This window comes from Panthera tigris, chromosome A1 (assembly GCF_018350195.1).
Source record: "Panthera tigris isolate Pti1 chromosome A1, P.tigris_Pti1_mat1.1, whole genome shotgun sequence".
Taxonomy (NCBI): Eukaryota; Metazoa; Chordata; class Mammalia; order Carnivora; family Felidae; genus Panthera; species Panthera tigris.
The window spans coordinates 128,928,575-128,942,799 of NC_056660.1; the positions used below are offsets into that span (position 1 = coordinate 128,928,575).

Below are 14,225 nucleotides of genomic sequence, written 5' to 3' on the forward strand. Positions count from 1 at the left end.
ACACTGCAGTTAGAGTTACGCAAAAGACAGGGCGGGTAATGTCCTGAACTGAATGCTTTTCTCTATCTTCATTCATTAGGTCTTGTTTCCTAAATAAGACTTGTTTATTTTTCTTGCGACTCTCTCTGCCACAGGCCATTTTCATAGCCAGTGATTGTTTTTGTTTCAACAAATATCCCCTACATTTTGAAGTCATAATTGCCTTTTTATTACCCTTTTTCCTTCTCTTGCCTCAAATATCTCAACTCTAAAGTTTTCGCAGTGATAGGAGCTTAGTTTATTTCTAGAACAACCAATTCCTGTTGGGTTTCTCTCCGTCTGCTCCTCCTCACACTTCCTTCCATGGTTGTCCTGAAATACTGTTTATTAGGAATATACGTAGCGACTAGACCTTTCATACATTGCAGGTGGGAATGTAACATCCTTTAGCCCCTCTGGAAAACAGTTTGGCACCTTCTTATAAACGTACACATAGATTTTCCTAGGAGACCCAGCAGTCCCACTCCAGGGTGCTTAACTTAGAAAAATAAAAACTTGTGCTGTCACAAAAATGGACACCTAAATGTTTACAGCAGCTCTTTTAATAATTGCCAAAAAAAAAAAAAGAGAGAGAGAAAGAAAGAAAGGAAGGAAGGAAGAAAGAAAGGAAGAAAGAAAGAAAGAAAGAAACTCGAAACAACCTAAATTTCCTTCACCGAGTGAATAGGTAAACAATTGTGGTTCGTCTATATAGTGGAATACTATTCAGCAATAAAATGGAATGAACTACGGAGATACTAAACATTATGGATGGATCTTGAAAGCATTATGCTAAGTGAAAAGCCCAGACATAAAAAAAAAACCCATCTTTTGTCGTTCCATTTATATGAACTTTTAGAGAAGGCAAAGCTATAGTGATAGCAAGCATTTCTGTGGTTGCCAGGGGCTGGGGGCTCAGGGGCAAGGGCACAAGGAAACTTTTGGGGCTGATGAAAATGTTCTGTATTATGATCATGGTGTTGGTTACACTGCCTTATGCACTTGTCAAAACCCACTGAATTGCACATTTAAAACTTGTGAATCTTATGCATAATAAAACTGTGATGGTTAACTTTATGTGTTGACTGGAGTTGACCTCATGGTGCTTCTGTGAGGGTGTTTGTGGAGGAGGTTAACATTTGAATTGGTAGACGGAATAAAGCAGGTTGGCTTCCCTAACGTGGGTGGGCTTCATCCAATCAGTTGGAGGCCTGAATAGACCTAAAAGGCTTGACCCTATTGCGGTGAAGAGGGAAATTTTCTTGCCTAATCACCTTGAGCTGCTGGGACATCTGTGTGTTCTGGCCTCCAGACTTGAATAGAAATATTGGCTCTTCTTGGGTCTCGAGCCTGCTGGCTTCCAGGATGGAACTGCACCATTGGTTCTCAGGGTTCTTGGGTCTTGGGATCGAGACTGAAACTCAGGGTATCAGTTCTGGGTCTCCAGCTTGCCGATTGGAGACCTTGGGCTTCTCAGCCTCCATAGTCATGTGAGGCAAGGCCTTACGATGAATGAATGAATGAATGAATGAATGAATGAATGAATGAATGAGTGAATATATGTACACACACACACACACACACACACACACACACACACACACACACAATTGTTTTGGTTCTGCTTCTGTGGAGAACCCTGACTAATACAAAAGCTAAGCCACAATAGAAGAATTAGGGATTCATTACAGGTTGATCTAAGGAAGAAGAGGGAAAGGTATCAGATCCACCTCAGCAGTTGGTGGTCATTATTCTCACCATTAATCATCAGATAATAAAAGTCTCTTTCTTTAGAGCCTGCAAATACCCAATGCTGGTAGGGCAGTTTGTTCTCTGGAATAGTCTGAGTAAATTCAATGCTTAAAGAAAACACATTATAAACATGTTTACAGTGTCCTGAGGCTTTAGAGTCTGAAATGAGTTCTATATAGATGCCATAAACTTCTTGTAATTAAAGACATGCTAAATGTTAGTTGCATTAATGCTGAAGAAATACAAATACATAGTCTGAAGCCATTGAGAGTTAGTTATCTCTTAAATCCCATTAAGAGTGAAACTTCAGTGCTGGTAGACCCAAGGCCCCATCCCTTTTGCTATCAGAAGATGCTTTTTGAAAAGCCTTCCTCCTAAGATATTTCTGGAAACCCCAAGGCCATGCTTATGTGTATTCACAAAGTGGCCTGTTAGCCGGTTAGCCCTCAAGTCTACACTGTCTAGCCCAGGCCTATATTTTCACAGAGGAAACACTGTGAGTCTGTGGGCTCTCTTCACATGGCCGCTGGCCCCAAGGTCATTCATAAGGTGGATTTGCCCCACCCCATCTTGATGATACTAAGCAAGCATCAAAATGCTTTGAAGTCAGAATTTCACTACAGCTCGTACAAATTGAGAAGGAAAACACTCCTTTATTAAATCTTTTGGGGCTCCCAAGCACAACCACTTGGGTTCAAAAACATTAGAGCTTTTAGCAAAGTAACCCTTTCAATACTCAGAGGCTCTTTTCTTTCTGATGCACAGGCTGGCCTGGGGTCACTTTCAATACTGGAAGGCATACATGCCAGGAGCCACGACCTCATCCCACAATCAAACCCTGCTGTTGTGTGCTTGACCAGTCATTCCTTTCCCCTTACAGTCCTTGTTCATCCGGGGACCTCCATCACTTTTCACTCTGTAATCTGGCTCCCATCAGGGCTACCCCAGTTCACCCTCTATCTGTGTATCTCTGAATATTATATATGGACAGAGTTTAGCCCAAGAGTCTGTCAGTCTCAGTGAAAATCAGTGGCAATAAATAGATGCCTAAAGTGCATGTTCCAGAAGCTCCAACTCCTACTCAGCCATGTTCTCCTCTTACACGCAAAAAATTGTTCTCCAAGTATAATTTGCTTTTTATCATAAAGTGTATTTTTTAAGTCTATGGATTATATTCTAGAATTGCAAAGGCAGCTGAACAGTCAGGTTCTGAGAGGGCAGGAACTTGAACAGATCTGGGGCCCCGAAGAGCATGAAAGAAGCTGTAGTCTCTACTGCATGTGTGGGATGCCTCTAGGGGGAGAAGTCAGTTGGAACCATTTTAATTTCATTTGCTTTTTCTAAACTGTGAAGTATTTCATACACAAAGCCCAAGTATAGGAAATAATGTAAAAGACAACTATGTCCAGTACTCAATATTATCACATCGTATAGATATTGCTATATTTGCATAAATAAAATATTATATACCCAATGGGAGCTCTTAAGTGGCACGTTAAAAAGTGAAATGCAAGTTCTTTGCATCTCCTCCCAGCAAGAACCTATTTCTCCATCCCTTGACTGTGGGCTGGCCCTGTGGCTTATTCGGACAATAGGATATAATGGAATGACATTATATGGCTTCTGAGCCTTAGCCTTAAGAGAGAAACCTCACAGCTTCCTCTTTCAGCATCTTGGAATGCTGCCACTTTGTGAACAAGCCCAGGCTCTCTCTCCTTGAGAGAGAGTGTATGGAGAGAGCTCTCATACAGAGAGAGGGTCAGGCATCAAAGCTGAGGCCCCAGAGCTGTGAGTGAGGACATCTTGGACAGGCAGCTGCAGCTGACAAGCCAACTGGACAAAGAGCTATGAGCAAGCACTGTTGACACTATGTAGAGGAGAGATGACCCACACCAACTGAGCCTTGCCCAACGGCCAACCCATAGAGTCATGAGCAAATACATAGCTGTGGCTTTAAAGCCACTCTTTTTTGGGACAGTCTGTTAATTGCAGCAATCGATAACCAAGGCCACGCTGTGGACACCCTCCTCAAACTCATTCTCTATATTCCTCCCCCCCAAAAAGATAAACACTGTCATTTCAATGCATGCTTTTAGCATGTTGCTACATATTTGTGCTTCCTTAAAAAATATATAATACTGTTTTAGTGGTTTTTTAATTTTGTAATGTTAATTTATTTTTTAAAGAGAGAGAGACAGAGAGAGAGTGAGTGGAGGACGGATGGAGAGAGAGGGAGACACAGAATCCGAAGCAGGCTCTAAGCTGTCAGCACAGAGCCCAATGTGGAGCTCAAACCAACCAACAGTGAGATCATGACCTGAGCCAAAGTCAGACACTCAACCGACTGAGCCACCCAGGTGCCCCTGCAGTGTTTTAAACTATATTTAAATAGTATTAAACTCTATTATTCTATGACTTGCTTTTATGCACAAAATATACTGAGACTCTTTCAGTCTGGAACACTTCCATAGTCTTTCCTTAACTTTCATGACATATTTGAAGATTACAGGTAGGTTATTTTGCAGACGGTCCCTCAATTCGAGTTCATCTGATGTTTCCTGATGATTAGATTCAACGTAAGCATCTCTAGCAGGAATAACCCAGGAGCGATGTTGGGTCCCCGTTGCCACCTCTCAGGTGGCCCATGATTGCAGTTTGACCTGTTACTGATGATGTTCACTTGGACTGGAGTCAAGTGGTGTCGCCCAGCCTCCTCTTTGTAAAGTTCCTCCTTGCTCCTTTGTGGTTAAAAAATGCCTTGTGGGAGGTCCTTTCCAGCTAGGTCAATATCCTGTTCCTTAGCAAACTCTCAATCAACTAATTTGTTTGTATGGACTCATGATACCCTATTTTATTCAATGGGCATAACCTTCTATTGGCATTCTGTTGGTCTCAGCTCGTCACCCTTTTGGCCAGTGGAAGCCACTTCAGGCTGGCTTCGGCGTCCTTTTGACCTGCCTCCCATGAGTGCTTCCTTATCTTCAGAGTCAAAAAGAAATGCCGGATTCATCTTGTACTTCTCGGTGCCCAACCCTGGAATCATCCATCTCTCCTGGTTTCTTTTAGCTAAGAATGCTAGTTAAAAGTCATGTTTGTACTAGGTGTGTTCATTGCTGTTGCCAGGCCTTTTCAACCCTCTTAGCAGACAAAGCTAGGGAAATGTGTGTGTGTTGTATTATACATGCCTGCACTTGTGTGTATGTTTACTTCTCTTTATAATTACATAGATCGGAATCCATAAGCTTACACCGGTATCTTCATTTCCAATCCCAAACCAGAGTTCATTCTAGGTTTCTCTCCTTTCATACTTGTGGTTCCCTTCTTCAGCGGTGAGCAATTCAGCCCCCCTTATTCTTCACATGTTTACTTACTTGGTCAGTCTTCTTGTACATAAGAAATACCCCATGGCATCAGTGTCTCCCCTCTGCACCCCACTCTGCTCCGCCGGACTCCTTACCCTGCTTCTACTCCTGCATGGACAGCTGCCTCACCTGTCCAGTGCCCTCCCTTCTACTCCCTGCCATGTGCAGGCTGCTCTCATCCACCCCTGCTTGGTCACCCTCCTCACCCTGCTCTGGCTCTGAGTAAGAGGAATTGAAAGGAAGGGAAGAAAGAAAGGGAGGACGAGAGAAGAAACTGATCATATTTTTAATCCCACTCCCTCCCTCTCACTGGAAACTGGAATGATCTCTTCTCTTGAACACAGACCTGATTGTGTTCTATTCCTCTCCACTGCATTCTCCCTGCAGGCTACTCCTGTCCTCAAACTATCTTCCCACACACTTCTTTTCTTTTTCTTTTTAAATTTTTTTTAGTATTTATTTATTTTTGAGAGAGAGACAGAGCACGAGCAGGGAAGGGGAGGAGAGAGAGGGAGACCCAGAATCCAAAGCAGGCTGCAGGCTCTGAGGTGTCAGCACAGAGCCCAACCTGGGGCTTGAACTCACGGTTCATGATATCATGACCTGAGCCAAAGTCAGATGCTTAACCGACCAAGCCACCCAGGCTCCCTCCACAAACTTCTTTTCACCTAATCCTCCTATTTCAGATCCATTTCACCCCCCGAGTTTCTCCAGAAGGGCCTCTCTGATCATATCCACCACAGTCCGACTTTCACCTCTAAATCTTTCTGAACCTGTCCTCCCTGAAGGCATTAAGGACCTGTTGATGAACCATATCCAGTAGCTCCCTTGCAGGATGTCCCCCTCCCTTAGATATTATAGACTATTGTCTCCATCCTGAAAGTCTGCCCTGCTTTTTTCCCGGGCCAGCGCTCCCTCTGGTTCTCACCCCGTCAACGCCCCTCCATCCTTCCCTGTCTCTTCTGCTGGCAGCTCATCCTCATTTCCCAGGGGCGGATGTTCCCCAGGGATCTGTCACTGGGCTTCTCTCTTTAATCTCTATTTGCTCCCTGTGAAATTTTATTTTGTCAGTTCCTTCTCTCATTTCTAGGTGGATGATTTCCAAATTGACATGGCAAGTTTGACCTCTCTACTGTGCCATAGGATATTTCCCCATAGTTACCATGAGCTATTTCCCTGTCTCGCCAGGTACCTCAAATTCCAAAGTTTATTCAGTGTCTCAAATTATCCGGCTTGTCCCGGGTAATATCCATACATAGATTAATAAAGCACAGTTTGTGCAAACAAGAGGTTTAATCCAAGCTGGAAATGATAGTCGTCTTCAATATATTCCCCCCCTAACTTCCCGTCTCCAACCCACCTTTCATATCACTGTAATATTTAGCTTTCTAAGGCACAATTGCCTGGAAGCTTCCTTTGCCTTGCTATCATCCAAGGTAAAAATTTGCAGCTCTTCCACTCCTTACCCTTATTCTTTCCAGCCAAACAAGGTGTTTATTTTATGCCTCTGTGCCATTGCTCATGCTGTTCCCTTCTAGAAGAATGTTCTTCCTCTTTTTCTCACCTATTAAAGTCTCACTGTCTTTTAAGGTTAAACTCAAATGCCACCTCATGTTGTCTCTCCTGCCTCTAACAGAATGGCATCTGGGATTTCTTAGCTCTTTGAATTTTGTCTATATTCTTGTTATGGCAAATATCCTGAATGACTGATTGTAGGACCTATATCTCTCTGAGCAGCTACAAAGCAGGGACTGGGTTTTATCTAAGTTAGTTCCCCTGTAGGACAGTCTTTCCCACACTTTCAGTTCACAATGCCCTTGATGTGTCAGCAATTTTTCAGGATGCCCATAGGCCCATAGAAATACCTAATAGTTTCGCTTATTCAATAGTTAGGTCCAAAAAACCATAAATATTTATGTCCTAACAACTCAGCAGCTTTTTGAGAAAAAATAATACATACACATTGAAGGGAAATATTAAGATTTTTATTCCATTTCAAAACAATGATAATTACTTGCCAACGAGATATGTATCCTTATTAGGTATTGCACAGCTTCTTAAATCTTAGACTCCAGTTGGAAGTCCCCACCGTCATTTCCTACTCTGCCCTGATTTTCATGCAGTGCTTGCTTTTCACACAGCTACTGCCCTATCCGGCTTCACAAGGATATGATGTCACTGAAAAAGATGTAGTCTGATCTAACATAGAAACTGTGAACTACCTCGGGCCAGTGGTTCTCATGCTGTCTGACACATGTCACTGTGTTTTTTTCAAAAATATTAGGTATCCGGTGGTGTTCCTGAGACCTTGCTTCACCACCAACAGGCCACTGAGAACGGCTGGGGACTGTGGCTCCAGGGCTGGGCACCAGACCCACTCCACCATGGGATCCTGGCAGATGGAATTGGGTCCAGTTGTGTGTATGGGTCATTGGATGTAGATTTACCTCACATCTCAGGCCCAAACAGCTTTTATAAAGAATGAAAGCCTCTCTAAAGAATGTGTAGGATTAGGAGAATTATTATTATCATGATTTCAAACAGAACCAAGGACCAAATACCACTGGAGTGGTAAATCCTTCAAAGTCATATTTCCATTCATCTAGCAATTGCAAATAGGAGCTTTGTTTGAGCTGCTATTTTCAAGAATGAAATGGGTAGCAGAGGATGTCAACTTGGAGTCTGTTTATGCAACCATTCTTTGTTTATTTGAAGTTGTAGGTTCTCTGGAGGACAGTGTATACAGTTTTTATCAGCTCCCCAAAGTGATTCGTGACCAAAACAGTAAAATTTGAGTTGTAACATTAAACAAAATATTTAAAAATCAGGAATGCCATGTTACTACTAATCTCAAAGATGGTGTGTTGCCAAAATTGATCTTGCTGATACAAAATAATTTTAATTTTTTTCCCAGAATTGACCCTTTGTCAATTGAGAATGAAACAGAGAGGATTCACCACTTTTTTTATTTAATTATTCTTCCATTTATTTCCCTCACTTTATAAAGATGCCTCTCTCCTTTAGAAATAATTTAGAATTTTGTGACTTACTTCCAAAATGAACAAAATGATTTTTTGTCTTCTTTTGTTTTGTAGATCTTAATTTTCCTGACAAACAAAAATTTCACTTGGAAAATAACATTTTCCAAAATACATATCCTTATGTAATTTATGATCTCCTTATGACATTCTGGCTAAATTGATGGCATTTAATATACTCTCTGGCTTGGATGGATCTTCCAAGAGATTAAAAACCTTAATATGAAAAAACCAGCCAAATGCTGAATCTGTTACTACATGATCTCATAGATTAAAAACAAAATGAAACAAACAAACAAACAAAATCCTTGTAATTTATTGGGTTATTACAAAATATCCCAGTGTTTGGCATTGTGTAGGCCTAACATCTAAATAATTGCTTCAATAAACTCAAGAGGTCTCAGATTAAATAATTGTTGTTAATAACAGATATGTAAACAGAGCTTTGCCTGTTGTTCCTCACTGTTCTGAACAATACTGTTCTTGTCTTTCTATCCAGCTCAGTGTATGCCCCAAATCCTCACCGTCCCTGCTTCTCCAGCTAGGAGTGAAATCTCGTTTCCCTAAATTACTATAACGTTCTAATCTTTAACAGACAACGTAAAGCAGCTATGTTCTTCTCAGCCTCAAATTTAGATTTATTCTCCATCCCTCATCCCAATGCTTCATATACACTCAGGAAGTGAAACCTATAACCTGGTTTTGACCAGAAGCTTCTAGAGAGCAAAGAGTTGGTTTTGTTACATATTTGAAAAATTACTTCTTTTCTTTATCCTACTGTCCACTTTAGTTCAACCTCTTATTTCTTATTATCTGTATACAATTGTTAGAGACCCTCCTCAACCATGTTCCTACCTCTGTTTTCTTCCCACCCCAATCTGCTTGACCCAACTTTCTGACTTACTCTTAACACTGCATAGCTCAATTAGACTGTTCTGTTTTTAAACCCCATTATGGCTCCCATTGCCTAGGATAGGCCTTCACTGTATGCCTCAGCTCAACTTTACATCCTCACCCTCAACCATTGCCCTAGAATTCACTCCAATTACATTATCTGGCACTGAACCTATATGGCTAATTTTCAGCCTTGTGATTTCTCCACTTGTACACTTTCATAACACTGAATTGTGATCATTTGCTAGTGAACGTTACAGTTCTTTATATATTCATCTTCCCTGTTTACTCCCTCGTAAGCTTTTTCCATACAGTAAGATTCATTTATTCGTACATTCATAGTGTATTGTTTCCCTGCTGATTGCCAAGCATTTGGTAGGAACGGATGTTCAAAGTTGAAAGATGACTAAGCCCTGTATGTACTTAGCACACAAAAAGGATTTGTTGAATTAAGTTTTAATGCTTTTCAATCAGATAATAAATAAATTGAGTTGGATCCTACTTTTGTATTCCTTTATATATATATTTTAACTGTGCCAGTCTTCTCTCTCCAAGAGGAAAGGGACCCTATCTTATTAATCCTTTGTATTCCCCAGATGGTAGTCTACAGATATACCTGCAATGGATTTTCAGTAAATTAATTTTGGGTGAATGATCAAACATTTGATTTTCTTCCATACGTGTGATGTCATGTGACGTGGGCCCAAAACGTATACAAAGCAAGACTGACTGACGTTGCATGGAGTGCAAAACTTGAGTTGACTGTGCTCACTTACGCACGGGGAGCCTTTGCCAATACTTAATTTTTACTTTTGCACGTGGAGTTTTCTGAAGCCAAAATAGCATTCAAAATGAGTTAACCTATCACTTGATCTTTTGAGAATCTCAAATATTGGTTTAGTTCTTGTTTTCTTATCAAGACATCCAAATATTGGGCAAAGACAGATCTAAATGTCAGAAATCACTCCAAAACATTTGTATACATTTTGAATAATTTTTAATGTTAACTTAGCTTTTTTTCATAAGATTTCTTTACATCATTGTACATAGAGATGAGTAGATATAAAGATTTAAACAAGATTATCTATTCAATTCAACAACTCTTACTGAGTAGCCAGTATATAAAAATGCAGGATTCCATAGGAGAATACTGCCCTGGTGAAGGTCAGGTATTAAGGCACCCATCAGGTAGGTCATTTGTTCTGCTGTGCTATTGTGGGTGTGTTCAGGGAAATGTGAACTTCAACTTCCTGAAAACTAAAAAAAAAAAAAAGTGCAAATCTGTGATGACTATAATAACCAAGTCCAAGTGAAATTATGTCTATAAAGCACATAGTAGGTGTTCAATAAACATTAGTTAACTTTCCCCTAATGGCTGGGAATAGAATTAATCAACTATTTACAGTAGAGTGGAGTGAATAGGAAATTCTTATTAGAAACTTTCATTTAACCAGAAGGACTCAATTGTTATTGTGCTTTAGTTGCATTTATCAGATGACTGTTTATTATTTTCTTTCCCCTGCATGATAGAACTATCGAATATGAAAGAAGAAAAAAGGAAAGTGAAACAAAGAAAACCTTAAAATATAACATGCTGAAAGTATTGTGAAATCGGTGAGGCACCTAAAGTGGGAAAGATCATGCTGGAAGAAAACACAAAACATGTATTACAAGTGACCTGCTTCAGAGGATAACCAAAAGGTCCTCCCACGATACTTGACATAGTGGATTCACAGTAGATACGTAGAGATTGACTGCTATTATGTTAAAAGGCTCTGACTAGTATACCTACTGAATATGTAATTTTTAATTGCACAGAAATGGGAATGTACCAAATTTCTAGAAGAGAACAGGATTGCACAGCACCCTACGGGATGGCCTGGCCTCGGCCTGAGGTTCACGGGAATCTTCCATTCTTTGCCTTTTCTGAGAGACTGGCTTACCAGAGCTGGAGTGTGAGCAGGGACTTATAACGGCTGGAAGCTCGGCCTCCACATCCAGCACCCAGGAGCTTCTCCACTCGGCCAGGAAATTGCCCAGCTGGATGGTGTCTGGGGATTGCTCTCCTGGTCCTCAGAAAGGAAGGACAGTGACACCAGCAAGAGCTGGCATCTCTACCTGGTCAAATAGCCAAGTGGTTATGAAGGAGACCCTCAGTAACTATCAGTGGTGGGGGTGGGAATGGGGGGGGAGGGGATTCTGCTCAGTCAGCAGGGTGACCTCAAAATTGTGGGAACACATCATACCAGACACACTCAATTGCTATTTGTGTTAAAATTACACCAACACAACGGGTTGTTGTTAAAACTGTAGTTGCTGTATGTTTAGATTTATTGAAGTAATAAAGAATTCGCTCTGCCGTCTTACGACATTTTACTGGCAAATTCTGCTCAAACTGGTTTGGATCTGATTGTAATCATTGTGTAGGCTGAAAACTGGCTGGAATGTATTAAAACAGAGCTTTCCGATCCTCTGGAAATCAATCCAGTCAGCAAATGGCCAAGTGAGTCGCCTCGGGGTAAATGTTAGACCTCAACGTGGCTTCCCTTCCAAATGTATGTACAGCCTCAGTTCCATAATAAACTGTCGCTTGGGCTTCTCAGCTAGATCTGGCCAAGTCACTTAGACAATTCACTGCCTGATATAGACTCTAACTACCACCATATCTGTCCACTTTGGTTCTGACAAGAAGCTTCTAGAGAGCAGGAAGCATTTCTGTTTTTCCTGTGTGTCGAATCCACACACTGGGCTCTACTCAGCAAGTTCTGGAAAGAAGAAGATGGTCACACTCCATAATCATTATCTGCCAGGCACTGCGTTAACCATTTTTATATATTATCCCAACAGCTCTATGTGCTAAGTGTTATTGTTTCATCATTTTATAGATGAGGAAACTGGTTCGCAGAGGGTCAGGAGCTTGCCTGAGTTTATGGCAGAGCCAACTGGCCTCATTTCAGACACTGAGCTTCCCATCAACCCTGTGCCCGGCTGCCTCTGTATGATGAGGTAGTGAACCTGGGTGCTTTCTATGTTCCAGATGGAAGAAAGTGGGGTGACCCTGTTGTCACCTCTCTGAAGAACTCAGAGCTTGAGTGTGCCTGTGGGGGGGGGAGATGTTGCCGCTGATTTGGAATGTGCTTTGGTCTAATGGTAACTGAGCCTACCAGAATTCCAAAACAGGTGACGTTTGTCTTTTGATTCTCTCCTATTTGTTTTCTTTCATTTTAGTGACCTTTAATTTTTATAACAGTTTTAGATTTAGAAAAAAAATTGTGAACATCGCATAGAGACCTGGTAGGGGCCAGATATCAGTAGGGTACATGAGTCACAACTGATGAGCCACTATTAAAACATTGTTATTAACTGAAGTCAACACTTGATTCACTTTATTCAGATTTCCTTAGTTTTTATGTAAGGTTCTTTCTCTGTTCCAGAATCCCATCTAGGATACCACATCACATTTAATTGTCATGTCTCCTTAGGCTCCTCTTGGCTGTAGCAGTTTCTCAGACTTTCTTGTTTTTGGTGACTGGGACAGTTTCAAAGAGTACTGGTCAGGTACCGGATTGGTCTGACGTTTATAACATGAGTTGTCTGGAGTTACAAGTTTTGGAAGAAGACCCTAGAGGAAGTGTCATTCTCATCACATTCTATCGAAGGTACAGGCTATTAATGTAAGAACTCTATCATGTATGAGTCATTTCGCTAAGGCTGACCTTGATCACCTGGCTAAGCTAATGTTTGCCAAGTTTTTCCACTATAAAATTAGTCTTTTCCCCCTTACCATACTCTGTAGCCTTGGAAAGAAGTCAGCAGGCACAGCCCACACTTAAGGAGTGAGGAGTTAGGCTCCCTACTTGAGGATGAAGCAGCTACATAATTTATTTGGAATTCTTCTGCAGGGGGAATTTGTCCCTTCTCTACCATTTATTTATTCATTCAATCATTTACTTACATTAATATGAACTCATGGATATTTACTTTATACTTTGGGTTATAATCTAATACTATGTTATTTATTTTGTGTTCAAACGGTTCCAGCTTTGACCCTTGGAGGCTCTGTTCAGTTGGTTCCTCTGTCCCTTTCACATGCCCCCATCACTGGGGGGTTTTGTGTTTGTGTGAGCACTTCCTTACTTTCTGGCACCACTAGATGTTCCAGGTTCTTTTTATATACTTCCTGCTCCAGTCTCAGAGTCAGCTATTTTTCCAAGGAGCTCTCTCATCCTTTTTAGGAAAGGAAACCCAAAGGATCTGGAGGACAAATGAAAATCATGATATTAGGCAGTCAAGTGAGAGCTTATGATTAGATTCCTATTTTAGAAATATCACTTCTGGCTGGATGAGACTGAGACTACAGGCAGAGTCAGAGAGACTACTGCACCAGTCCATGCGGTGGGGGGGGGGGGGGGAGTTGATGTCTTGAATGACTCAAGGGTCATGCAAGCCAGATGCTTGAGAGGTAGGTCGGCTTGTATTCCTAGCAGAGCCTTGGGGACTTGTTCTATGATGGCACAAAGTACACAGAAACTTTATGGATGGAGGAGAAGGATAATTAATAGTAGTAATCACTAATGTTTATTGGGCACTTCCTGTATCCCAGGCACTAAATACTTAATTGCAATAGCTCATTTAGTTCACACCACTCTGTATGCTGAGCACCGTTGTTACTCCCATTTGCGGATGAAGAAATCAAGAATTGAAAGAACCAGTAAGTGGTCCAGTAAGTGTCGCAGTTACTAAACAGCAGGCTGAGACATGGGTGCAGGGAGCCTAACCACAGCCCTGCACTCCTCAACACTGTGCTATAGTACGTCTTGCTACAAGATGGCTTCAGAGTTGACAGCTCCTTGTTGCTAGAGCTGTGTCTCAACTGCCTAGACTGGCTGCTGCTCGTAACACTTCTCTTCCCTCTGATTCCTAGCTCATCCCCTAAAGCCAGCTCAGATGGACCAACCATTGCATCTGTACCTGCCCAGGACCAGCTTCTCATTTGAGCTAACTCACTTCCACATTTTTACTTTCAACAACACTTAGGGAGCACCTGCTATTGCCTGGAATTCTTGTAAGTTGCTGGAGATAGGGAGTAAGAAACATTCCTGTCCTCAAGGGGCTCAGAGCGTGTGCGTGTGTGTATGTGCAAAAATACAGAGTGGTCTCC

The 14,225-nt window shown here is 41.5% G+C and overlaps 1 long non-coding RNA gene across 2 annotated transcripts in view; it reads left to right on the forward strand.

Moving 5' to 3' along the window:
- LOC122238831 overlaps positions 1-11,724 on the forward strand; it is a 31,222-nt gene extending 19,498 nt beyond the window's left edge. For both annotated transcript variants that reach the window (XR_006218018.1, XR_006218019.1), the window contains one exon: positions 10,595-11,724. This is a non-coding gene — a long non-coding RNA (uncharacterized LOC122238831). The remainder of the gene's footprint in view (positions 1-10,594) is intronic.
- The last annotated feature ends 2,501 nt before the right edge of the window (positions 11,725-14,225 follow it).